Below are 25,730 nucleotides of genomic sequence, written 5' to 3'. Positions count from 1 at the left end.
TTGTCTCTTTTCACTGGCTGGGCTAGTTTTCAATACTCTCTTGTTTCCTGCATTTCAAAGTGCCTTTGCAGCCGCTTCAGTTCCAGGCTATCTGGCAGCTGCTAGAACTCTGGTGTTTACTAGCCATGTGCTCTAGGTAGCTTATTTAATCAGGTGAGCCTCAGTTTCCACATCTTTAAAATGGGATCATGGTAGCTCCTACTTTAAAAAGCTAACATGCAGGTTAGAGGCATGAATTCACACAGGCACTTGTCATAGTGAGAGCCACGATTTGATGAGCCATTAAAGTTGTTATGAAGATCCAACATCGTCTGTTTCCCTTATTTAGAGCCATCTGTTTCGCTGAGAAAAGGGAGCATAAATTGTATATAACTGAATCACTTTGTTGTACACCCGAAACTAACACAACACTGTTAATCAACTATACTCCAATATAAAATAAAAGGTTTTAAAAAAAGGGAGCATAAATTATCATTAAGTCTAGAGATACTTTTGTTGGTTGGAGACTTCTTGTCACAATGTTTTCTCCCAAAAAAAAAAATCAGCTGAGCTGAGTTTTTCGTTTCACCCTGTTTGTTGTTGCTGTCGTTGTAGTTCTGTAAATAAGGGATGCATAGTTACCACCTTCCAAACAGCCAGGAATCTCATGGGTTTTCAGTGGTTTTTTAAGAATAAGTGCTTTATCTGTCCCACAAACCATCACGTGGCTTAATGAGATTTTTAAACCCACAAGGAGCACATGATTTTCAGGGTGAAAAGCTGAGGCAGAGAAGAGAGAGAAGTTTGCATCGTTGGGGCACTGTCTCTTTGGGGCCTCTGACAGTCTGTGGCACTGAGGGGCAGGGGGCGGGGACCCAGTAGGCTCTGATGTGGGAGGTCACCTGAGGCAAACAGAAGATGCTGTAGCCAGGGATGCTGAGCCAACACGCCCACTCTGTGGTCCTGAGCACCTGTGAAGGTTGCACCGAATGGTGTTTGAGTTTGCATGTGCTGCCTTATTTCTTGGCTTTCCTCCTGATAAATTCTTCATTTTCCATTTGAGAATTCTTCTAAGGAATACACAAGCAGTGAGTGCCTTGGGTGGGGGGAGGGTTGAGAGGACAGAGGAAATTCTCAGGCATGACCATTTTTGTCCGTGGATTCCAGGACCAGCAACGGGTCTTACCTCTTACTCCATGGATGACTCATACGTGGGCAAGAACTGCCCCTCCCAGATTTCTCTGCTGTTTATGGGAAGGCCTTGAAAGATACACTTACTGATGAGTAAACTTTTAACCATTTTTCTTTAGTCCCACACTCATGCCAATCTGAGGAAAGAAATCATTAGGCTTATCTTTCCAACTTACTTCCTCCTTTGATGTCATATATATGTATAAATAAATATAAATAAAATAAGTATACCTGTTTACATCCAAACTCACCCACTTTACATAGGTAGAATGTAAGTGAACTTTAAAATAATATTTGTACCATACATTTAAATATGTCATTTCACAAAGTAATAATATCCCCACACTACATCTCCCTCACCCACCTTGACTATTTTCTCTTGGCCACAAAGTGAAAGATATTTCCTCCTTGGCATTTATAAATGCTTCTGAATTTTTAACACTCCCAAACTTGAGTCAATTTCCCATACATCAACATAGGCTTAAGTTTGAATCATTACAATTTCACCGCTCGCTGGTATCTAAAATAATTGTTTTCTTATTTAAAGTATTCTTCAAAAAAGGAGAGAAAGATTTTTATATATAGAAGTAAGTGTAGGATCATGTTAATATAAAAAAAAAGGGGGGGCTCAGTGTCCCAAAGAACAATGAACAGCTGAACAAGATAAACTAAGGGATTTACTAAAGATAAATGATTTCACCCGACCCTCACCTGCCTAGACAGTGTGAGTGATGTCAAGATGGGGTTGAAGTGATTGGAAATCAAACTTGGGAAATTGCTCGACGTGGCTGAGTTCAGTACAGAGTGTGCTTTTAGTGCCTGTGTTGTGCCTGTGGCTTACGAAGTCTGAGTTTTGAACTTACATTTCAGAGGCGACTAGCACCTCCTTACTTACGCTGAGCAGCCTGGGGTGCACACAGAGGGAGAAAATTCAGCTCCCTGTAGGTGTCAGCTCATGGGTTCAGAGCCCCCTGAAATGGCTGCAGCCCCAGGGTCAGGACCTCATTCCTTCCCGCTAAGAAGGTCCAACACCTGCATCTCTGGCCGCTGCTCCTGGAGCCTCGGGATGTGGGTCCACAGCTCATCCTCCAGGATCACGGGCGTGGTACGTACCCTGCAGTGGATCCCCCTCCCCCTTTTGGTGTCATCTTTCCAAAACACAGACTTGGCTGCTCACCTGCAGAAGACCCCTTTCCAGCTCCCCATCACAAGTGACAAAGGCCACGCTGCTTGGCGTGGCAGACAGGTCCATTTGAGTCTCAGCCCAAGGGCACTCTGTGTTCCACTACCTGCAACCCTGGGGCCATGTTTAGGGTTCTCCAGCGTGGTGGGGACTTCCGGGCCCTGCTCACGTGTGCCGGCAAAGCCCTACCCATCTTCCGAGGCCCAGCCCCAATGTCATTTCACTGTGAGGCTGCTTTCTTTATTCATTCCCGTCCTGCCTAAGACGTGCTTAAAAAAATGGCCCCTTGACTATAGGATGGTTTTAATACCACCATTACACAAGGAGCAGCGCCCAGAGGTATCAATTCCAGTCCTGGTCATTCTCCTTCGCTGTAGCAAAGAACTTCTCATCTTTATTAGGAGGGGTTTGGAGTGGAAGATGGGGAGCTCGTTCATTTGCTATGCTGGGTTATTGAAAAATGGCACCATGACCTAGGTTTCCATGGGATCTGTCCAGCCATTTTTATAAGCAGAGGCACAGTGGAGCTACCGCTATCCAAAGTCACCCCTATTAGCCCCCTTTGGGGATTCATCCTGAGGCTTAGCCTCATTTCAGGATGTACTTCCTGCTGCCTTTTCCAACGCTCATGTGGTGTAATGAGCCTGCTGTCTTTCATTCTGTGCAGAACAGACACAGGAAAGTTCCTGGAATTGGCCATGACTGTGGCATGTGATCTGTATATATGACCATTTCTTGAATAAATATAGTCACCAGGGAAAGAAGGTTAGAGTAGGGGTAACAAAGACCATCTAAAAATGACACACAATCCCCAAATTATTTCTACTTTATTAAAAAAGTTTTTGAGATAATTTTAAATTTATAGAAGAGTTGTAAAGATAGTACAGAGAGATCCCATATCCCCTTCAGCCTCCCCTTGTGTTAACATTTTCCATAACCAGGGCACAATGGTCAAAACTGAGAAACTAACATCAGTACAGTATTACTGTCTAGGAGTCAGCAAACTCAGCTCACAGGCCAAATCCAACCCACTGCCCATTTTCAAAAAAATTTTATTGGAATATAGTTGATTTACAATGTTAGTTCCAGGTGTACAGCAAAGTGAATCTGTTATACATATACATGTATCCACTCTTTTTTAGATTCTTTTCCCATATAGGTTATTACAGAGTATTGAGTAGAATTCCCTGTGCTATACAGTAGGTCCTTATTAGTTAACTATTTTATATATAGTAGTGTGTATGTGTCAATCCCAGTCTCCCAATTTATCCCTCCCCCCTTCCCTCCTGGTAACCATAAGTTTATTTTCTACATCTATGACTCTATTTCTGTTTTGTAAATAAGTTTGAACCATAATTTTAGATTCCACATATAAGCGATATCATATATTTGTCTTTGTTTGACTTACTTCACTCACTATGACAATCTCTAGGTCCATCCACGTTGCTGCAAATGGCATTATTTCGTTCACCACTGCCCATTTTTGTATGTAAGTTTTACTGGAATATAGTCAACGACTATTTGCTGATGTGTGTTTTGGGCCACTTTTGCACTACAGGGGCAGGGGTAAGTAGTTTCAAAGTTGAGAACATGGCCTACAAAGAGAAAAAACTTTTACTATCTGCCTCTTTATAGAAAAAAAATTGCCACCTCCTCCTTTTAAAAAAACTGCACACTTTATCCAAATTCTCCCAATTTTCCACTGATGTTCCCTTTCTGATCTAGGAAGCTGCATTGCATTTTCTTGTCATATCTCTTTATATAAGACAGTTTCATGTTCTTTCCTTGTCTTTCATGACCTTGATGTTCCTGAAGAGTACTGCTCAGGTATTTTGTACAATGTCCCTCATTGGGGGTTTGTCATGCCGAGGCAGAGGTTATAGATTCTTAGGAAGAAAATGCCACAGAGCTTATGCGCCCATCTCGTTGCATCACAGCAGGCAGTGCATGACATCGCTGTGTCTTCTTGCTGGCAATATTGACCTGGATCCCTTGGTGAAGGTGGTGTCTGCCATTTTTCTTCACCACAAGGTCACTGCTTTCCCCCTTTCCATGCTTTATTTCTTAGAAGCAAGTTACTAAGTTCAGCCCACACTCAAGGGGAGGGGAATTAAGCTCCATCTTCTGGAGGGGGAAGTATCAAAGATTTTGTGGACATGCATTAATGTAACAACAGTTATTAATAAATATTTTGAAGGAGATACTTTGAGGACATTCAGAGATCCTGTTTCTCCTTAAAGTATCGCCCACTAATTGGAGCCCCATCAGTACATCTTGCCTACAGCAATTTGGACTGTGTGACTCCGAGGGTGATCTTCTATTTCCCTCACTCCTTCTATGTTTAGTATTCGGGATTCTTCTGTAAAGAAGAGTTGTCTCTTCTCCCCCATATATTCACTTAATTCCATCACTTATTTAGATCAGAAGAGGCATTTGATATTTGTCTGATTCTTTGGGTTATAATCCAGTACTCTCATTATTTATTTTGTTGCTGAACTTGTCCAAGCTTTGGCCATTGGACCCTCCCCCCTTCTTTCTTTCTCTCCCTCTCTCTCTCTTTCTCTCTGCCTCTCTCAATCGTGAGTTCATTGGTTCCTCTGTCCTTTTGACATATCTTGGCCTCTTTCTTTTTACTTTGTTGAGAACTTCCTTCATTTCATTTTGCAGTACTTTTTTTGTAGACTGTTCTGTGCTCGGGAAACATGCTACACTTCAAGACTCCACCTCAGAAGGGAGGAGACAGTTGTGCAGGTCCTGGGCCGCCCCCCCAGCCCTGCTCCCCGTCTGTGGTTGCTGCCTGCCTGGTGCTGGGTCTGTAGGCAGGGCGCTGGGGGTCAGCACAAGGAGCCCAGTTCAAGAGTGGAGATGGGGCTGCAAAACTTATTTCCTTTGGGCCCTATGGGGGCTCTTCAAAATGGAAACAGTCCACACCAAGACCTGGCAGAGAAACTTACATAGTCTTGCAGCGCGGAGCTCAAGGCTGGCCCATGGGCAGTCATTTCCTTCTTCAGGAAAAAGAGAAACGAACTTAGAAGCTGCGACTTCTTTCCTCCCCCCTGCCACTGCGATTTAGGAATGCCTTTTTCAGGACGTTCATTTTCTTTCTCTTCCCTCCTGAGCTTCAGCTGCATCCCCCGCACCTTAGGACTCCAGCTCTCTGAGGGGCCCTGCACAGGCTGCTTAGCTCAGAGGGGGTACCAGACAGCAGCATCTTACGTGGGCGTCTCACCAAACTCACCACTAAGGTGACACGTCTCTATGGGAGGGTCAGAGCGTTAGAAGTTCACAGGCAACAGACTCACAAGCAAACTTTTGCAACGCAACCCATGTATTTATCTATAAACTAGATATCATGAAATCTCCCCTCTGTCAAATAGGGAGTGGTTAAGAGGATCGAATGAGATGATGATCAAAACGTGTTTATTAAACTGTGAAGCGCTCATCATATAATCCAGTAAACAGCTGTGCATGATGGCTAATCCATTTCATAGCTCATTAGAACATCGTGTGTTATATGAGCACCTGAAGGTGGCCTGTAATAGTACCTCACGTCATTCATTCCTTCATTCTACAAGCATTCAGTGCCTGGGATTTGCCGGGAGTTGTTCAGGTTCTGGGGAAACCAGTCTTTGCTCTTCTGGGTTTTACATTCTTGTGTACCTAGTGTTTCAGATAATAATCAAATAAACAAATGTACATTATACACTAATCATACATGCTAGGCAATCAAAGAAGGCAGGCAAAAGAGAATGATAAGGAGAAGGATGGTTTTGGAAGGAGAATCAAGTGATCTGTTCTGAGCCTGTTAGGTCTGAGGTGCTTTTTATTGTCTTTTTTCTTTTTTTTAAGTATAGTTGATTTACAATGTTGTGTTAGTTTCAGGTGTCCAGCACAGTGATTCTTTTTCAGATTCTTTTTCCTTATAGGTTATTACAAAATATTGAAATAGTTTCCAGTGCTATACAGTAGAACATATATATATATATATATATATATATGTATATGTATATGTGTATATATATATATATATATATATAAACTATAATTCGAAAAGATACATACACCCCAATGTTCATAGCAGCACTATTTACAATAACCAAGACATGGAAGCAACCTAAATGTCCATCGACAGATGAATGAGTAAAGAAGATGTGGTATATATGTACAATGGAATATTACTCAGCCATAAAAAATAATGAAATAATGCCATTTGCAGCAACATGGATGCAATTAGAGATTATCGTACTAAGTGAAGTAAGTCACACAGAGAAAGACAAATATCGTATGATATTGCTTACATGAAGTGCTTTTTAGACATTGAAAAACTAGCCCAATCCCTCTTTTCCTCAATAGGTTTATTGAATACTACTATTTCCAAGTGTAATCAGAAAAGGAATTGCTTTTCTTCATTAACAGATAGATGGGGCTTTGAATCATATTCATTCATTCTTGCAGGCTAATGAATTCTCAGAATTTTTTATCTTAATGTTCAAATTCAGGAAAAGAGGAATTAAACAAAATTAAACAATCAATGATGCTAAGCTCTTTTTCTTTAACTTGTAGAAAACTAATTATAGCTTGGTCATTGAGTAATTTTATTATCAGCTTAGGATCTTTAATTAGGTTTAATACTCATGATGAAGGTGTGGCCAGTTTACTCGGAGAAGTAAGATGGGATAAGCATAAAGGCTTAATGTGATTGGATATATCCAGAAAGAATGAGACTTTGGCCTCTCATGATTCTAGAAATTTATCATCCTTTGGTGAGCTCTGTAGGTATTGCCCTTCTCAACAGGAGGCACTGTTGGAATTTTGGGCCAACAGTCTTCTTGGATTATGTAGAACTAAACCATATTTTGAAGGTGTCCTCGGCTCTACCCACTGACTGCCAGATGCTCCCTCCATGGCCATGACAACCCAAAAGGCTCCACATATTCCCAAACAGCCTCCTGCCTGGAGATAAGAGGCATTTTGCCTTTAGCTGAGAACCCAGATGCAGTCATTTCTGTAAGAGCTTTCTTCGTTTTCCCTTATTCTAATATTTCAATCAAGTGACGGAACTGTTTACCCGCTTTCATCACTGAATTTCATGATCTAATTTTAGACTTCATACAAATGAACATATTTTAAAAAAATTCTCTGATGTTTATGTATCGTTCACTGGCCTCCACTATGGTGAACCAAGCTGCACTATATAAAGCAGAGTATACAAGCTGATTATAAGCTTGTAATATATACGCTAAGTATATAAAGCAGAGAGTCGATATAGGATGCAGGGCATTCTACCTGGAGTACAGAGAAGCAGCATCAATTTCTGCAGGTTTGCCAACAGCATCGCCTTGACTAGCTCGTCGTCCAGTCTTACGAGACAGTTTACAAAGCGTCTTCCACTTTAGCCTTTCTTGTTAGTACTTGGTGTAGACTATTCTACTATCACTGTGGGGGGATTTTAATAGACTCTTAGGCAAAGAAACGAATAGAATTTAATGGTGACAAAGTGGATTATACTTTTCGTTTTCCTTTTTTTAGGTTCTGAAAGCTGGGTCAATTTCATTTGGTTCCTGGTACAAGGTTTTGCTTAGGAAGCTGTTTGACAAATGTAATTATGAGATGTATATGTGGAAGAAAAGAGACAGCACTGTAGAGTGAGGTCGGGTTTTACTATTTCTGGATCCCGTCTGCTAACCAGCATGTTAATGTCCAATGTGTATTGGGTAAGGTCGTTGGAATTATGACAGGAAAAGAGACACAGGTAACCCTTATGAATAAATTATTTTTTTACTGTACGAATGGAAATAATTTTGAGAAAAAATCCTACAACTTTGGTAGACTAGACAAAGCTATGGACCAGGATAGAGAAGCCCCGATATTCCTTTCTTTCTGCCAGTTATCCATCACATTCACTTGTGCAAGTTAGCTCACCTACAGGAATTTTCATTCAATCAACTCTAAATAACAACCACAGTAGTAGTGGAGAACACTTATACAGTACTTATTATATGCCAGACATTGTATTAAGTGTTTTGTTGATCAGAATGGATAAGACAGGGGCAGTCATTATCCACATTTCACAGCTAAGGACGCAGCTACAGAGAGGTTAAGTAACCAAGGAGGGCTGCATTCATTCCGTGCCTGGGGATACAGAAGTGAATTTGATACCTCCCTGCCCTCCTAGAGCTTACAGTTTAATAGCCTGAGACAGACAAATAAACCATGGTTATGCAATCAAGTCGTTCACAAATTGTAAACATCTGTATGCAATACACATGATAAAATTAAAAAGACAAATTCCTGGGGAAATCTTTGTACCAGATATTTCAAGTGTTAATACCCATAATGTATAAAGATTATATTAGATCCAAATGAGATTGTGTGTGTGCACATATGCCGTACAGCAGGAGGGAATATAAGAAGTTATAATTCCTACCCCAATGTTGCCTTACTAACACAAACATAAGCCTGTACACTTATTTCTTTTTTCAAGTAAAAGCAAGACATACTTACAAGCTGCCTATAAATTCAGTTTTTCACTCAGTTTAGTTGAAAATAAACATGAAAAATAATTTGTCATAAAATGTGTCTCTTACAAATTAATATTGCCTAAAAGATATTAAAAGGAAACATTTCACAATATATCCTAAAAAGAAAGAGAATAGCCCAAAGCAATAAAATAAAATGATTCTGGGGGGAGGATGCAATTAATTATGTTCATATGTAGTCATTCATTTCTCTAGGACGGCAGGATCTTCCAAAGCAATAGAGCCCAGCTCACAAAGGTGACGTGTATGAGCATTTGTGGCTGATTTTTTAATGAGATAACGGCATACAAATGGCAGGTGGATAGAACTGTTGGATCTTCTCGTAAGAGATGTTGAAATTGTATCACAATGCACGGCACAAAGTAATGAGTCAGCACATGTTTGATGAGTGAATCAATTAGTTCATGAGTGATAAGTATAATATTAAAAACAAGTTTGTCCAAAGTCTGAAGAGGAGGTTGAACTTCACAGATTTCTTAGATTCTCTGACTGAAACTATTCTTGGTAGAAATGCTTCTATAATGGAAACCTCAGTTCCATCAGAGGTCTCGGGGAGCTATGATCTGATTGGACAAGGGCCTGGGGGTGTGGTCTTCACGTCACATTTTCTTCGTGAGGACCCTGCCTTTGTCCAGAGAGCTGGTTTATTTGGGGTGGCTTCATGGGGTGTGAAGTGAACCAAAGACTCTGCAAGGCTCCCTTTGAGCTACAGTTGACAAAGGGAAATCTAGAATGTTGCATCCCTGCCTCTGCTGTGGCGTATGTTTTAGCATCATTAACTGTGCTGATTAGGGTGGCCAGAACTTCAAAGTCATTCCGTGATTCTTGTGAAAAAAGTCTTTAGGAACTGAGGCCAATGCTATGGGAATTTTGCAAAGCTTTGCTTGTCTCAAATTTAATTTTTGCTTTTAGAAAGCAATTAAGTTCACAGTATCCTTGCCATGTTAACCCCAATTTCCACCCCCTCCACCTCCATATCCAGGGAAGCACTTGTGTTTTCCATTGCCCAGAGCTTCAGAGCATCTTAACAGGCCAACAGGAGAGAAGAAGTCAGGCAGGTGGACCATTATCAGTTAGGAGAGAAGCACTGCTGATGAACTGACCAGTGGGGGATGAGGAAGGTGCAGATGCATGTAAAGAACAAATCTCATCCACACACAGGCTATCCCTGGCTCTCCACCAACAGACCTTTCCCCTGAAGCACAGATAAGTCCCGATGTGGATGGAGAGGAGGAGTTTCACCTTTTCCCCCTTTCTGCACCCAGCTGCAGATCATTGGCTGATGGCCAGTGAGATGTTTTAAGACGGCAGGAAGCTGGAGGGAGAAAGACAAAGGTTCCAGTACCTCCCAGAGTGGGTGACAGGCCACGGCATGACTGACTTGTGTTGGGCGTGCATGTGGCCTGTGGTCACGGATGACACACTGGCACACACACACTGCAAGTGTGCTTTACATTTTGTTAACCAGGCTGATTTCTGCATCACGTGCCAGGAAAGCCAACTTTTTTTTTTGGTATGCAGATTTCACTTGGAATTAACCAAGTGATTGTGTGATTTGCATATGTACTGCTTTTCCCCTGTTTGAGCCCTGAGATGGTAACTACTGAGTAATTCTTGGAAGCCCTAAAGTCAAGGTGCAAATTAATGGATTTCTATCTGGCCTCAGATCCAAGTCCTTTGAAGGTGGCGATTTGATGAGAGCACATTGACAGTTACAGAACCCGTCTCTGTGTGCCTGTTGGGGGTTCCTTCTTCTTATTTTCACGTCTCAAATCTCAACACACTTCCTCCTGAACTCCTTCCTCCCCTGCTCCTCCAACCCCACAGATACACCTGCCCCGCTGCATCTAACTTGTTAGTATAATGCACTTGTTCTTTGAAAATGTGTGTTTCTTTTTTTTTTTTTTAACATCTTTTTTGGAGTATAATTGCTTTACAATGGTGTGTTAGTTTCCGCTGTATAACAAAGTGAATCAGCTATACATATACATATATCCCCATATCTCCTCTCTCTTGTGTCTCCCTCCCACCCTCCTTATCCCACCCCTCTAGGTGGTCACAAAGCACCGAGCTGATCTCCCTGTGCTATGCGGCTGCTTCCCACTAGCTATCTATTTTACATTTGGTAGTGTATTTATGTTCATACCACTCTCTTACTTCGTCCCAGCTTACCCTTCCCCCTCCCCGTGTCCTCAAGTCCATTCTCTACATCTGCGTCTTTATTCCTGTCCTGTCCCTAGGTTCTTCATAACCAGAAAATGTGTGTTTTTTTTTTTTTAATTTATTTATTTTTTGGCTGTGCTAGGTCTTAGTTTTTCTGTGCGAGGGCTTTCTCTAGTTGCGGCAAGAGGGGGCCACTCTTCATCGCGGTGCGCGGGCCTCTCACTATCGCGGCCTCTCTTGTTGCGGAGCACAGGCTCCAGATGCGCAGGCTCAGTAGTTGTGGCTCACGGGCCCAGTTGCTCCGCGGCATGTGGGATCTTCCCAGACCAGGGCTTGAACCCGTGTCCCCTGCATTGGCAGGCAGATTCTTAACCACTGCGCCACCAGGGAAGCCCAAAATGTGTGTTTCTGATTTCACATTTTGATGTCCGACTGCTTGTTGGGAAACAGTATCATGTATAGAAGATCTGGGGCCAGCCTGGAGGAGAGAGGGTTGTTCGGGGCAACAGCACAAGAAGCCAGTTCATTCCCTCCGGTGCACATGCCGGGAGTGTGCTTATTTCCTTGGAAACATTTGCAGCACAAGAATTCTACAGTAATGTGTTCTTGCTCATGAACTTGAGCTGTGATATGCTTTTTTCTGCTTTCATTTGTCTGGTCTTTCTCTTAACTACAAAGTGGGACCTCATCCAGATAAAGAACAAGGTCCTTAACTCAAGTGACTTGAATCCCAAGATTGAATCCTGATTCCCAGCAGCCCATCCAAATGTTTCTTGAATTAGTAGAATAGGAGGATTTTCCCACCAAGTCAAAATGATGTAGGTCGTGCCTTGCCAAGTTAACCTGCCTCTTCTGGTTGATCAGAAGTTATCTTCATTGCTCAGGTCACTAGCAAGTGAATGCAGAAATAGTTTACAAGAATAACAAACTGTAGACCTATCTTGGCAGGCTGTATGGGTTTCTAGGGGCCAGAAGATGTTGGGAAATCGGATTTTATTTTAGGGCAGGAGAGTGACACAGTAGGATTTTTGTTCCAATAGAGAAGGGAGAGTATCTCTCCCTCCCTCCCCTCATTCTTTCCTCTCCTCCTTCCTCCCTCCATCCTCCAAGCAGTAGACAAACTCAGCATCACACTTAGCACCTACATACTAAGAATTTATGCAATAGATACTCAGTGTGTGTGCGTCACTTTTACAGACACTGGTGAAAAATCACTGAAAAACACACCCCTGCCCTCGTGGAGCCTGCATTCCCCCAGTCCTGATGCATCTTCTGTTCTCCCAGGTGTTTTGTCCTTCTATTAAAGTGATTACAGTCTGTCTAGAATAACAGACTTTGAGGATGACCCATCTTATATCACTACCGCCAGTGCCCACCCTAGTTGCTTTGCACATGGTGGGTACCCAACTACTTGTCATTTGAATCAGATACCTTGGAGAAATGGTTTTAAAATGAGAATAGCTATGTGCAATCCCTAGCAAGGATATAAACAGGGAGGCTCTCCCAAGTATAAGAGACAAGTTTAAAAATTAAAACAACCTGGTCATTAAAAAAAAAAAAAGAGAGTGGTCCTTAGCAGTAATTGAAGAGTGCCACCTGTGCATCCAGAGATGCACCAGGTGTGCCAAAATGGGGTCGCTGGGGGATGGGCAGGGAGTCTGTGTCTGGGCCCTGCAGCCCCTCGCCCGCAGGACCAGTTTCCCAAGCTGGCTCGGATCCAAAGCACAGCCAGCGTGGTAGTGGGTAGGTGTTCTTCAGTCTCCACTGATTTCCTGCTGGTCTGGGGTCCCTCATGGACCTCCTCTCGTTTTGCCAAAAGGCACGCCACTTTCAAGAAGGCTCAGCTGGAAATAGATGTTTGTAGGTAGTTTGTAGCTAGGCGGGGGTGGGCAACCTGCTTCTTTAGTAGATTCTGTCCACTGTTAAGGGGTCTGGGGCCAACACTTGGCAGATCAGTTGAGATGCAAAAAAATGCTGATCCCTCCAACTCTTGGTGTCTTAAGTGCTTATGTTCCAAATTGAACACATCACTAGGTCGAGATCAGCTTCTTTTTTTCTTAATGAGAACTCTCTGTTGTCAACCTAAGGGGATGGCCAACAAACTTCCTTTTTTGTGGCACTTCGCTACTAAAAATACGTTCTTCATAAAGCGTCTTATCACCCTAAGACTGTGGGTTACTTCAGAGAAGAAAGATTAGGTCCTAGCCAGTTTACCTCTATACAGCAGTGGTCCTCAAACTTGTGGTCTCAGGATCCTTGACACCCTGAAAAATGCCTCAGGATACTAAAGGGCAGTGGTTGATACGGGTTGTATCTGTTGATGTTTACTGAACTAGAAATAAAAATTGAGATGTTCTTAAAATATTTATTAATGAATTCATTTTAAAATAACAGTAATAAACCCATTATATGTTAATTTAACTAACACATGGCTATGAAAAACCACTCTATGTTCCAAAAAGATATTTAGTAAGAAGAGTCACATTGTTTTACATTTTTGCAAATCTCTTCAATGTCTGGCTTAACAGCTAACAGCTGGATTCTCATATCTGCCCCTGCAGTCAATCTGTTGTCCTATCACATGTCCTGTAGCTTCTGGAAAATTTCACCTGTGAGAGGATGAGCCGGGAAGATGCAAATAACGTCCTAGCATGTCGTGAAAACTGTCGAGCAGCAGATTCCCTGGAAGGGTCTTGGGACCCCAGGGGGTTCCTGGAACACACTTTGAGAACCACTGACTTATTGTTCTTATTCTGGTACCTGGCACCGTGCTAAGCAGTGAATTAAATGGACACATTCTCTTGGGATTCCCTGGCGGTCCAGTGGTTAGGACTCTGTGCTTTCACTGCTGGGGCCCCAGTTCAATCCCTGATCGGGGAACTAGGATCCCGCAAGCCGCCCAGCAGCCCCCCGAAGAAAATGGACACATTCTCTGCCCTGTTAAGGGTTGAATTGTGTGCCCCTAAATTCATATGTGGGAGTCCTAACCCCCAGAACCTCAGAATGTGATCGTGTTTGGAGATCAGGTCTTTACAGAGGTAATCCAGATGAGGTCGTGAGGTGGGGCCTGACACCAGTATGGCCATGTCCTTATAAAAAGGGGAAATTTGGACGCAGATATGGACATGCATAGAGGGAAGACTTTGTGAAGGCCCTGGGAGAAGACAGCCGTCTACAAGCTAGGGAGGGAGGCCTGGAGGAGCTCATGGCCCTCAGAAGGAACCAACCCTGCCCACACTTTGATTTTGGATTTCTGGCCTCCAGAGCTGTGAGAGAATGAGTTTCTGTTGGTTAAGCCCCCCTAGTCTGTGGTGTTTGGTTTCGCAGCCCTAGAAAACTAATACACAGACTATACACTGAATGTTGAGATTGGATTCGGAGATGGCTACGAGGCCTATGTTGATGACTTGAGAAAATTCCGCAGCAGAAGGGAAGTCGCCCTTTATTAACCAGGAGGCACTTTCCACCAGATAGAGCTCGGAGAATTAGGGTTCTCCACCGGCAAGGACAATAAACAGTTCTTCTAAATGCCTCCTTCCTGAAGCAAGCTTATCATTGTGTTTAAAGAGGACATACCTGGTCATCTGCATCCCTGCTCAAGCCCTGAAACTTTCAGTCCAGCATGGGGGGGGCAGCAGGAAGTGATGTTCTGGCCTGTCATTTGCCACCAGAGCTGCCAGAACCTGCGGGCCTCACACAGCTGACTTGGGAGCAGGGGATCCCTTTGGTGCTGTGTTTCCTCTTGATTCCAGAGGTAGGGTTCCCTGAGGCTGCCCGTTAGAGTGGTGCGGGCAGAGGAGCCTCAGGGAGGTATTTCCTGTCTGTGCAAAACCTTTTAACAGCGGTCATGGCCATCTACAGGCTCTCTGAATGAAAAACACATATTCTGAATTCCCACAGTGTCTCTGTATGATGACGAACAGGATCCCCCATTGCATGGGGAGCAAAGGATGGCCGTAACGTTTTGTGAGGTGTGGCTTTTGGTGTACACGTGGTGGGCACGATACATGCGTGCAGGTCCCATTGAGCTTTGAAAATACTGGGCTGGCCAGAAAGTTCGTTCTGTTAGTGAATCCATTGTTCAATGCAATTCTTGGTGAAAATGGAAAATGTCTTTTATTTTTACTTAAAACCGAATGAACATTTTGGCCAACCCAATAATAAAACTCACTGTATAGCACAGGGAACTCTGCTCAGTGTTATGTGGTAGCCAGGATGGGAGGGGATACATGTATATGTACGGCTGAGTCCCTTTGCTGTGCACCTGAAACTATCACAACATTGTTAATCGGCTGTACTCCAATATAAAATAAAAAGTTAAAAAAAAAGAAAATAATAAAACTCAAAAGATAGAAAGTATTTTCTTTGCAGAGCCCATACGAGGTAGAAAATATTAGTATATCTTAGGAAAGAAGACAATCCCTGGGCTTTTAGCCAAGACATCTAGAGAGGCTCCCATTTCACTCCCAGTACCGCCCAGGTCCTGCCAACGACCCCCAGCCTCAACTGGCTCACCTCCTTGTCCACTGCTTGCACTTCCTGCCCCTCCTCTCCTGTGACAATACTTCCTCCTTGGCTGTTCCTGATCCCTGTGTCCCACCCTCAAACGCACCCTCAAACCACCTCTGGCCTTGTTCTGTTATCGCTGGGCCTCCTTCAAGTTTGCTCAGGGCTCGCCTCCTCCAAGAAGACCTCCCTGACTACTCTAATTAAAAACAGTAGTCTGCCCTCTCCTCCTCCTCCTCCTCACCCAGCCCTGCCTTTTCTTTCTTTTGGGAAACTTACCACCTTCTCACCCAGTTCTCCACACTTAAATGTGCCTGCCCTTCCCCTTGTGAATCTTGTTGAATAGGGTTTTGATTCCGTAGCTCTGGGGTGGGGCCTGGGATTTTGCTTCTCTGACAAAGTCCCAGGTGATGCTGGTGCTGCTGGTCCAAGGATCAGACTCTGAAAAGCAAGGTTCTGATTCACAGTTCTTTACACCTTGTTTTAATTTTTAAATTAAAGTGTCCCTGTGCTTGCAAATAGTGATCAGTGCAAGTCTACCGGACTGGAAGACAGGACGGCAAATCATCTTTTGTACTAAGTAAGTTGCCCTTTTAAGTAGCTGTGCCCCCATGTGACCCCGCCCCATAAGGCTCATTATGCAAATTAGATGGGTGGGTGACAGGCAACTCCACCCCCTCGGAAAGGAGATACATCTGCACAGACCCCTCACCTGTCCAGCAGCTCTCTTTGTGTCTGTACATGTATATGACACTGCACACAGTTCTGAGCCCTGGAAACTTCCTCTTTCTCCTGGAAAAGGTGGGTAGACATGGACATTCATGGTTTTGCTTCCTCCCTGGGGATTCAGCATAATAAGTAAAGAGGTCCAAGTAAAGAGGCAATCTAAAAACCGAAGTTTAGACCCTGGGGTAGACATCATGAAGATTTTCAGGCCACCAAGCTTTTCTGCAGGTTAGAGTGGTTTTGGTAGGAACGGATCAACAGATTTTTAAAGAGACCAATTTACAGAGGGGCTCAGGAGAGCCTCGTTGCGTATGATATATGTATGCGTAGTTTAAAATTGTTGGACGAGTTTACAGTGCATAATTCAAACGTATTAGGTTTTGAGATCAACACTCCCAGAGTTGTCAAAATCAGGTCTCACTGGCAACCAGCTTGTTGGTGCATGAAAAGTGTTCTGAGGACGGGGCCCTCTCTTGTGCCCTGAACTACATGATAGGCGGAGATTGAGCTCAGCGCAGAGCGGGAACAAAGGGCATGATACCCTAGCTCCTGGGTCCCCTTCCTGCGCAGCCATCAGCACGGATTTATGTGCTGGAAGATCGGGTGCAAAGCACAGGCTTAGCCTCCCAGCCCCGGGGACAGAGGCGTCATCATTCGTGGAGCCGAAGTGAGAGTTGGCAGGGCTGGACCCTCACGGTGGGTGAGCTCTCGGCTCCTTCCACAGTGGGAGCTGGCATCTAAGAAAAAGAAAGTGTTCGTGTTCGTGTCTGCTTTATACGTTGCGTGGCCCTTGACAACAGTTACTTGGGAATGAGGATGGAAGGGAGAGGAAGGAGGTCCCTGGAGCACCTAGGGAAAAGTGAGGGCTTCTTACATATGCTCCCTCCCCCTACGAGAGGCCCAGTCTCTGTAAGACTTTCTGTATTTTATTGTTGCTGATGTGTTTTCTGAACAGACCCAGAGTTCCGGTGCAGGAGATTAGGTCCTAATGGCAATTGAAGACATGAAATGAGCTCTCAGAGTCTTGACTGCCCTCCCACCACGAGCGTGGAAGAAGTTATCCAGAGGAAATTAAAACCCAGGGCAGCCTGGAAAGAGCCCACAGTTCACTTTGAACCTGAACTCGTAGGAATTTTCGGCAGCTCCCCAGGTGATAGGTTTTCCCCTTAGGCACATAGCTGCTCAAAGATGGAGAAGGTGGGGCCTGTGGTTTGGCCCCGGCAGGAAGAGAATGTCACTAGTTAAATACAATAGATTTCATCTTGATGCAAGGAGGGACCTCAGGAAACATCAGGAGACCAGACCCTCATTTAACAGATGAGGAGGCCGTGGCTGCAGGGCACGAGGCACAGGGAGCAGCTGCATCTCACACCAGTGACCCTGCGTTCCTGTTGCTCCTTTTAAATTCCCACGTGCCCAGCCCGACACTTGCAGAGCGCGTCTGGTACTGTGCACCCACGTGGGGGGAACCGCATCACTTAATAAACTTAAGGCCTCCCTCTTTTATGGGGAAGTTTGAGTTGGAAGTTTGAAGGCACGAGCTAGGTACCTGATGCAAACGGGCTGAACCAGCCGCAGGCCTGGGGGCGGAGGCCAGCACATCTGCTGCTGCTATCTTCTGCTTGCCAGCGTTTCCCATTGTGCCAAAATTTTCTCATGAATAAAATTCTTGGAATTTTCTCGAAAACAATGAATCCATGTGTCAGAGATTCATGGGTGAGACACATTCCAGATGTGCAGTGCACTGTATTTTTAGCGTCTGAATGTATGTTTTGAAAAGACCAAGCATAGAGCTGCCTGTTTTCATGGAGCTCCTGGAGGTGAGCGGTATGATGTGCCATCTCTCTCTTGGGGTTTAGAGAGGGCTGTTCCAATAGAGGAAAACTGCTAATGACTTTGTCACCCTGTGGGTGTGGCGGTGCCCTTCTGAGGGTACTCTGTGCCTCTTGGAACCTGAATCACTTGCAGCCCAACCTGGGTGAGTGAGCTTCAGAAATCAGAAGAGTAAAAGAGTTTCGTGAGCTTCTTAGCAAGACTGTAATAGAATCACTTCCTTGTCCAAGTTTGTTAAAAATCTCATGAGGTTTTAGGGAAAGTTAAGATGAAAAGGATCATGGATCCCACATCCTGGAAGAGAAGACTTTTTTGGGGAGTTTGAGGGACATCAGCTGTGTGCCGTGTGCAATTTTAGGGAAATGAATGGGAATTGTGTTATGAGAACGTGGTATATTCATCCATTCATCCCTTCATCTATTCATCCATTCATCCACTCATTTTATAGAGAACAACAACATGCCAGGGAACGTACCAGCTGTTGAGGTCACAGTTTTTAACAGGGAATCCAGATCCCTTCCCACACAAAACTTACATTTAATTGATATCCAACAAAACTAATGTAGAATTGCAACCAAAAACCCATGTACAAACTGGACCGGGCGCCATAAAGGCTAAATCACGTTGGACTAAATGCTCTCGACAATAAAAGCAAAGATGCCAGCTCATCTTTCTCCCCATGTTAGATAAAGATATCTGACTTTTAAATTTAGTACTTAACAAAGAATGAGTGACTAATGGCATACAAGAGACGATGTACTTTTCCTGGCATGTGGCTTGTTAGAAGAATAGGACTTGAAACGGATAGTCCAAACCATTGTCTTGAACCACGTGGAGAACTTGGGTCAGTCACATCAACTTTCTAGGATGGGATAATAGTTGAAATGTAACATTAAGGCTTATAAAACCTTTTACATACACTAGCTCATTTGGCCCATTGGGAGCCCTGGTTGGGATTGGGGCAGCTGTTATCAACATCACCTTCATAGTTGAAGAAATTGAGACTCAAGCAAGGATAAGGCAGCAGGACTTAAACTTGAATATGCGAGTGTGCCAGGTTCACCTGGGGATGATGTTATGAAATGGATTCTGATTCAGCAGGGCTGCAGACACGCAGACCCTGCATCTGTAACAAGCCCTCAGCAGCTCATGTGGGACTAAATTTGGAGCAGAGTGGGGTTGTGGAAGTCCCAGGGTGACCCAGTGACCAAGGGCAGCTTCCACCTCAGGTCTTTGGAGCCCCAATCCAGTGCCACCATGCTCTACCGTGCTGTCTCCGACATTTTGGTGCATCTCCATTGTTTATCCTAAATTTGGTGATCAAAGTGAAAAGCAGATCATCTTTTCATCTCAAATGAATTATTTCAAATGAGATACAAATAAGATGAAGGCTTTTGATGAATATTCTCTGAGTGTCACGTGATGGCAGTGATTAGAAAAACACGAACAAGTATGGAAAGTCAGGAGTAGAATCCGCCCCCCACAAAACCAAGAGGGTGCAGAAGGATCTGAAGGGGGTAGTGACTGCATTCTTTGCACTCATTCCGACTTAAAACACACAAACAGGATGTTTCCACACATGTTTTTACACTTTTTTATTCATCTCTAAAGAAGGAAAGAAGCCTATGGGGGGAAAATGTGTTTCTTTGTAGGAAAACAAAGAAGCTATTAACATCACTTATACATTGTTTCTTTTGTTTTTTCAAAAATGACTTTACTGAGGCTTGATTGACATACTAAAAAGCTGTACAGTATTTAATGTTTATAACTTAATGAGTTTGGAGATAAGTATCTACATATGAAACCATCACCACAATCAATGCCATAAACATATCCATCACCTACGAAAGCTTCCTCCTTCCCTCTTTATTTTATATATTTTTTGTGATAAGAACACTTAACATAAGATCTACTCTCTTAGCAAATTTGTGAGTATATGATACAGAATTGTTAACTATAGCAGGATGCTGTGCTATAGAACCCAGGGACTTAACTCATCTTGCATGCCTGAACCCTTGTACCCTCTCTGATTGCCAGGCTGAATATTCCTATCTCACCCTCCTTTCAAATGTTTCAAAGAGCATCTGCATAGAACTGAGAAAGTAAACAGAAGGGTTGTTTTAAAATTATGTTTGTTGGGTTTCTAATTTTTTGAGGTTCATTTAAATCTAGTTCTCCTTATGTGGAACCTAACTATTCTCTCCTTGACATTTTTCTACAATGCTTCAATCTCCGCAAGAGTTCTAGGATTTGCGCTTAGCCATTGAATGCTTCTCTCCTTGCTTTGCTAATGTTCATTTTCTAGTAAGTCTTATTTATTTCATATGTTGCCTAACTACGCAGAGTCCCTAGTTCAAGCCTACGTAGATTTCAGGTAAAACTCTGCAATAATGTGCTCCAGGATCATATGACTGAGGATATAGTGCCACGGCGATTAGCTTCCAAACTCCTGGTCACTGGCTGCACACTTCATCTCACAAGTATATTTTCCTTTGTTCTGATGTGAAAAAAGTTTTTGGACCTATAGCATTATGATGGGGCTTTCATATAATTTCATGACTTAGTTCTATGGTTAATAGGAGCATCAACAAAATGTGATGTTAAGAAGCTATTTGGATGCTAGGGACACACACACAAACACACACACACACACACACACAGGATCCTGCCCTGGAAATGCTCATATCTTCATAAAGGCAGCAGTTGGGGGAGAAGTATGTGAGCAAGAGAATTCCCAGGACTGGCTACGCTGCTCAGAGCCAAGGAGAAATCCGGTGAGTTCAGAGCAGGGAAATTCATCTGAAGGTCATAAGGAGACTGGTTTCCAGATCAGTCTTTTCTTGAAGGGATTTGCTGAGGGGAGGAAAAGCACCTTCGAGTTTGAGAAAGAAACAAATCAAGGCAAAAAGGGAAGACTCCTGGTTTTCTACATCATTTAGGCAACATCTTCCCTAGGGGGTCTGCTGACCAATAAGGACACTGTACAGGTCCTCTAAAGTGCTCGATGAGCAAAGATAGTAAGGATGGAGAGATAGATGGATATATATATGTGTATTATGTGTGTATGTAAATGTCTATATGAATAGGTAAGTGTGTGTATGTAAATATGCACATATATGTATATGTGTGTATATGAATATACATGTATGTGTGTATGAATATGTATGTGTATGTAAATATGTGTGTATGTATATGAATATGCATGTGTGTACAAATATGTATGTGTGTATGTGTATATTTGAATATGTGTGTATGAATATGTGTATGACTATATGTGTCTGTGTATGTATATGAATATGCATGTGTGTATGAATATGTATGAATACATGTGTCTATGTTTATGTATGCGTGTATGTACATATGTATGTGCATGTACATATGAATATGCATGTATGTGTGTGAATATATGTATATGAATATATTTAAGTGTGTATGTATGTATAGGCATGTATATGGAAATTCACGTATGTGTGTATGACTGTATATGTATGTATATGTGTATGTGTGTGTGAACATGCATATATGTGTGTATGAATATGTATGTGTATGCATGTATATGAATATATTTGTATGTCTGTGTCTCTGCACCAGTCCTGGGTTTCATTCTCTTAGCGCTGGGATGGTACTGCAGTTGTAAACGTGTTTGATACTGAAGCGATACCACATTGGGGAAACACTCTCTTTAGATGGACTTCATTTGACTACATACATTTTTCCTTTGAGGTTAATCCAAGATTTTTATATTTTTGAAGGACTAAAATAGCAATGTGTTAAATGAGAAAAACGTGAGCACAAAGCTAGATGCTGCATTTAATATATGATTTTAATGTTTCCTCCACTGAAGAATTAAGGAAAGAAAATAATATCAAGACGGGGCAAAATGATTCCCACTCAGCCTGACAAGGCATCTTTTAACTCACAATGTTTGGCTTTTTTTGTGTGGTAATTAAAAGATACCGGTCAGAGGAAGTTTCTCGTCCCATGAGATGTTGGCAATATTCGAATGCAAAAATATACACGTTGAGAATAAAATTCTGGAAGGATTGGCCTTTTGTTGGGCACATGGAGTGGAGGTCTTTCCTAGAGACATTGTCTATTCTATTTGTGTTGCTTTTTCTCCTCTAAATGTGATTAGGAGTAGACTTTCCAGAAGCATCTACTGCATGCACTCTGCCTTGAAGAGAAGCTATAAACAACTGGGCTTGAGACAGCCTAATAAATAGTTTTCCAGTATCATTAGGTCTGCAGACATCCATTGAAGGCCACCACGTGCACTGGCTCTAACATATTTATAAATGGTGTTCCTACCTGCCCTATTCTTCCCTTGCAGTATTGATTGAGAAGCCAGGCAACCACCTGCAATGAGCACACCCCAATACACGGCCATCAATTTGGGGCTGAATTATCTGATTAACCAATGAAAAGAACAGGTTTGTTGATTTAAACTATTAAGTAAGAAAGACTAATTAAATGTATCTGGGACCTATTGCTGCATAGCTTTTAGCCTCATAAGAGAGCGTGTTGTACTTAGAAATTTCCCTCCTAGTTTCCAACAGGCTTTCCACTTACTCTCCTGATCCTTTAATTCCATCGAAGTCCTGGGATTCTAGGCATTTATCCCCTCAGCCTTCTCCCACCTCTTCCCTCCACCAGCCTCTCTCTTTCTAGGTGGTTCCATCTCTTACCTGCGCTGTCAGCTCTGCTCTTTCCACAGCTGTGACAAGGCGGTAAAGCACTGTGCATCTGACCTCCATCAGCCCAATCTGTTCTTTCTCCGCGTCACACCCAGAGTGGCGAGTGTACAGCCTCAGGGAGTGATTCCACTCCCCGACACGAACGCTGCTGCTACCTTGTCCTCATGTTGACATTACTCTTCTTCCCAATCCTGCTTTCTCACCTGTGAGCAGGAATGACACCTGACCTTATAAGACTATTGTCAGGACTGTATTTCATAAAATTAAGATGTCACTGATGATAAAATGAACCATTATTTTACCGGCCATCGAAGGAGAAGAAATGCTGCCAGTAACCCATGACATGCCATCCATGGTGAGATGCATCCAGGTTTCAGCGCTCGTAAAACGTGAAAAAAGGTGTATCTTAAAATCAGTGTCATGAGATTTAAAGGGATACTGCATATGAAGCGCTTACCCAGATAACCTGGTTTATTATGTGATGGATCAGCTGTTTATGAGTCAAGAGAATGTGGCTAAAAGATGTCTTATTCATCGCAGTGTAAGCAGTTATGTGATGTTTCCAGATTCTGATTGGTTACATGTGGGGGGGGGGGGGAAGGCAGACTATTGATTTAAGATGACCTTGGCTTCCTAAAGTGTATTGTGATACCAAAGACTTCTATAAGAATTTTTTTTCTAAAGCATGACCATAATCTTAACATGCTTGTTCCACTGAGTTTTTCCATTTGTTTTTCATAACTATTTGAGGCACCTAAGACTTGAGGAAACTGAGGGTCAATTTGGGAATCCTGTTCTCTGGACGCCTAGTCCTGGCCGTCCTCTGGATTTTTGAAAACAACGTAAGGATCATTTCCCTCTGTATGCTTCACTGGCTCCAGCTGTGAAAGAGAGCTGATCATTCTTTAAGACTTTCTTAGTTTCAACATTTTACCACGCCCAGATTTTCATGAAAATTTAAGTATGTTGGGTTCTCTGGATTGACATTTCAGTGTTTTTATGAACCATGGGGATCAAAAGTTAAGAGCAAAATTGAGCCCAGACCCTTATTTTATAATTCTTTTGCTGGAAACATAGGAGCCTCTCAAACTATTCATCTGTTACAGAAAAAAAACATTCATCTGTTTTAGGCTCTCTGAAATCATTTGCTGGAGATGTCAGTATGCTTAAAAGTGCATTCGACTTTTAATTTTTTTAAAAATCTAAGCATTTTGGAACCTTTGTTGTACCCAAATCTAGTTACTTAAAAATAGAATCGTATTTTAGTCTCACGTGTGAAATATAATCCAGTTGAGTTCTCTTCACTTTCTAGAACTGTCAGTCAGCTGTGATGAGCAAAATCCGAAGGAGTGGTCCTCACATGTTATTGGTGCATTCAGTATTCAAATGAAATAATAAACATTGTATACTAACACGACGGTCCCTTTGGTTTGGGGGCAGTTCGCTTAGAATTTATGCATTTCTCACAAGTTCATGAAAAATGGCATTGGTAGCCTGACACTGGGCACATCAGAATATCCCAGCTTTCCTGGAGCTACAGAAAAAAACACCCCGCACACAAGCACACACCAATCTAAAGTTCATGTCTTTTTATAGTAACACAGAGGCAGGCATATTAATTAATTATGCCACATTTCTGCCAGGTTTGGACTTTTTTTTTGAATTCTCTGTCATAAAGCAGCCAAAGCAGTTCGCAAGTCCCCGCGGCTGGCCGAAGGTGCTGACGGAATAAGCCATACATGTTAACTAAGGCATCTGCCGACAGACGGCTTTGGCAGGTAGGCAGGTAGGTAGGTGAGATGGCCACAGACAAGGAGGGAAGCCAGACGGCAGGGAAGCCGGGACAGCATCCGTCGAGGCCAGGAAGAGCCACTTGCAGAGCTGCAGTTGAGGGACTCACGTGTTCCTGGTTACCAGCCTGTGTGTAACGATACATTCTGGTTTTAATCCTACTAGGTTAGATCCTTTCCCTGCTTTGAAGTCCCAGGGCTGCTGGGGCGGGAGAATCCTGTGCATCAGCCTCTGTCATTCATACTGCAACCAAAGGGATGATGAAACCTACGTGTAACATACAAAGCCAAGTGGGTGAACAAAGGCATGCTGTTGGTACATAGCATTTGTTTGCTTCTAAAGAACAGCAGTTAATTTTCGTGGTCATCTTTGTTTGAAGCAGTCTCTGAAGACCACCCTTCAGCTTCTTTTTACTCCTCCATTGTTCAGATGTGCTAATAAGTTAGCATGTGTGTGTGTGTGTGTGTGTGTGTGAGATATTTATTTATTTGTTTGTTTCCTTTTTCTGACTTGTACTTAACCCTAGGTGCTTGCCTGCCTTGGTTTAATTAGCCTCACTTTGGGGCATGCGCTGTCTTTCCAGAACATGGACTGTGTTTCACCCCTTTGGAAATGAAACGTTTATCCTGAAGCCTCCTCGTTTTTAGACTGCTTCCCCTCTAGCGAACAAAAGCAACTTTTGATATTCTGAAGTATATGGCCTTTCTCGTTTTTATGCAGTACTAACTTGGAGGAGAATTTTAAGATACGGAGAAAAGATGTGTGTCCCCCCCTTATCTCTAGCTTTTGTAGATTTTTTTTTTTTTCCTAAATCGATCTCAATTAACTTTGATTTCTTTCTTTAGAAAACCATGTGGTGAAAAAATGCTTTGCCAGATGTGAGAAGGGGTTCCTCCCCCTCCAAGCACACACTGAAGCCTTGTTTCAGTTCTAGTATTTTGGTCCAGTTTTTAAATCTTACGCTACATTTATTTGGTCATTGGTTGTGTTTGTGAGAATATCCTACTTTATCTTGGGGAGATACTCATATTTTAACATTGTTACTCTTTTTGTTGTGAAAGCCATTTTCTTTCTCATTTGTGATTTAAAGGTGAGCCTGCACCTTATATCTAACCTGTTTCTGCC

At 42.8% G+C, this 25,730-nt stretch overlaps 1 protein-coding gene across 8 annotated transcripts in view; it reads left to right on the top strand.

The window, feature by feature from the left end:
* The window catches only part of ERG (ETS transcription factor ERG), a 285,554-nt gene that overhangs the window by 194,231 nt on the left and 65,593 nt on the right, over positions 1 to 25,730 (top strand). The window contains exon 1 of one of the 8 annotated variants that reach the window (XM_036851465.1): positions 22,527 to 22,550. The exons of the other annotated variants lie outside the window; for them this stretch is intronic. The gene's annotated coding sequence lies outside the window, so the exon portion shown is untranslated. Of the gene's footprint in view, positions 1 to 22,526; positions 22,551 to 25,730 lie in introns of those variants that run through there. 8 annotated transcript variants of the gene reach the window in all.

Source organism: Balaenoptera musculus, chromosome 4 (assembly GCF_009873245.2).
Source record: "Balaenoptera musculus isolate JJ_BM4_2016_0621 chromosome 4, mBalMus1.pri.v3, whole genome shotgun sequence".
Classification (NCBI taxonomy): domain Eukaryota; kingdom Metazoa; phylum Chordata; class Mammalia; order Artiodactyla; family Balaenopteridae; genus Balaenoptera; species Balaenoptera musculus.
The sequence above is the reverse complement of the archived record's forward strand: the minus strand, read 5'-3'. Positions and strand labels throughout refer to the sequence as shown.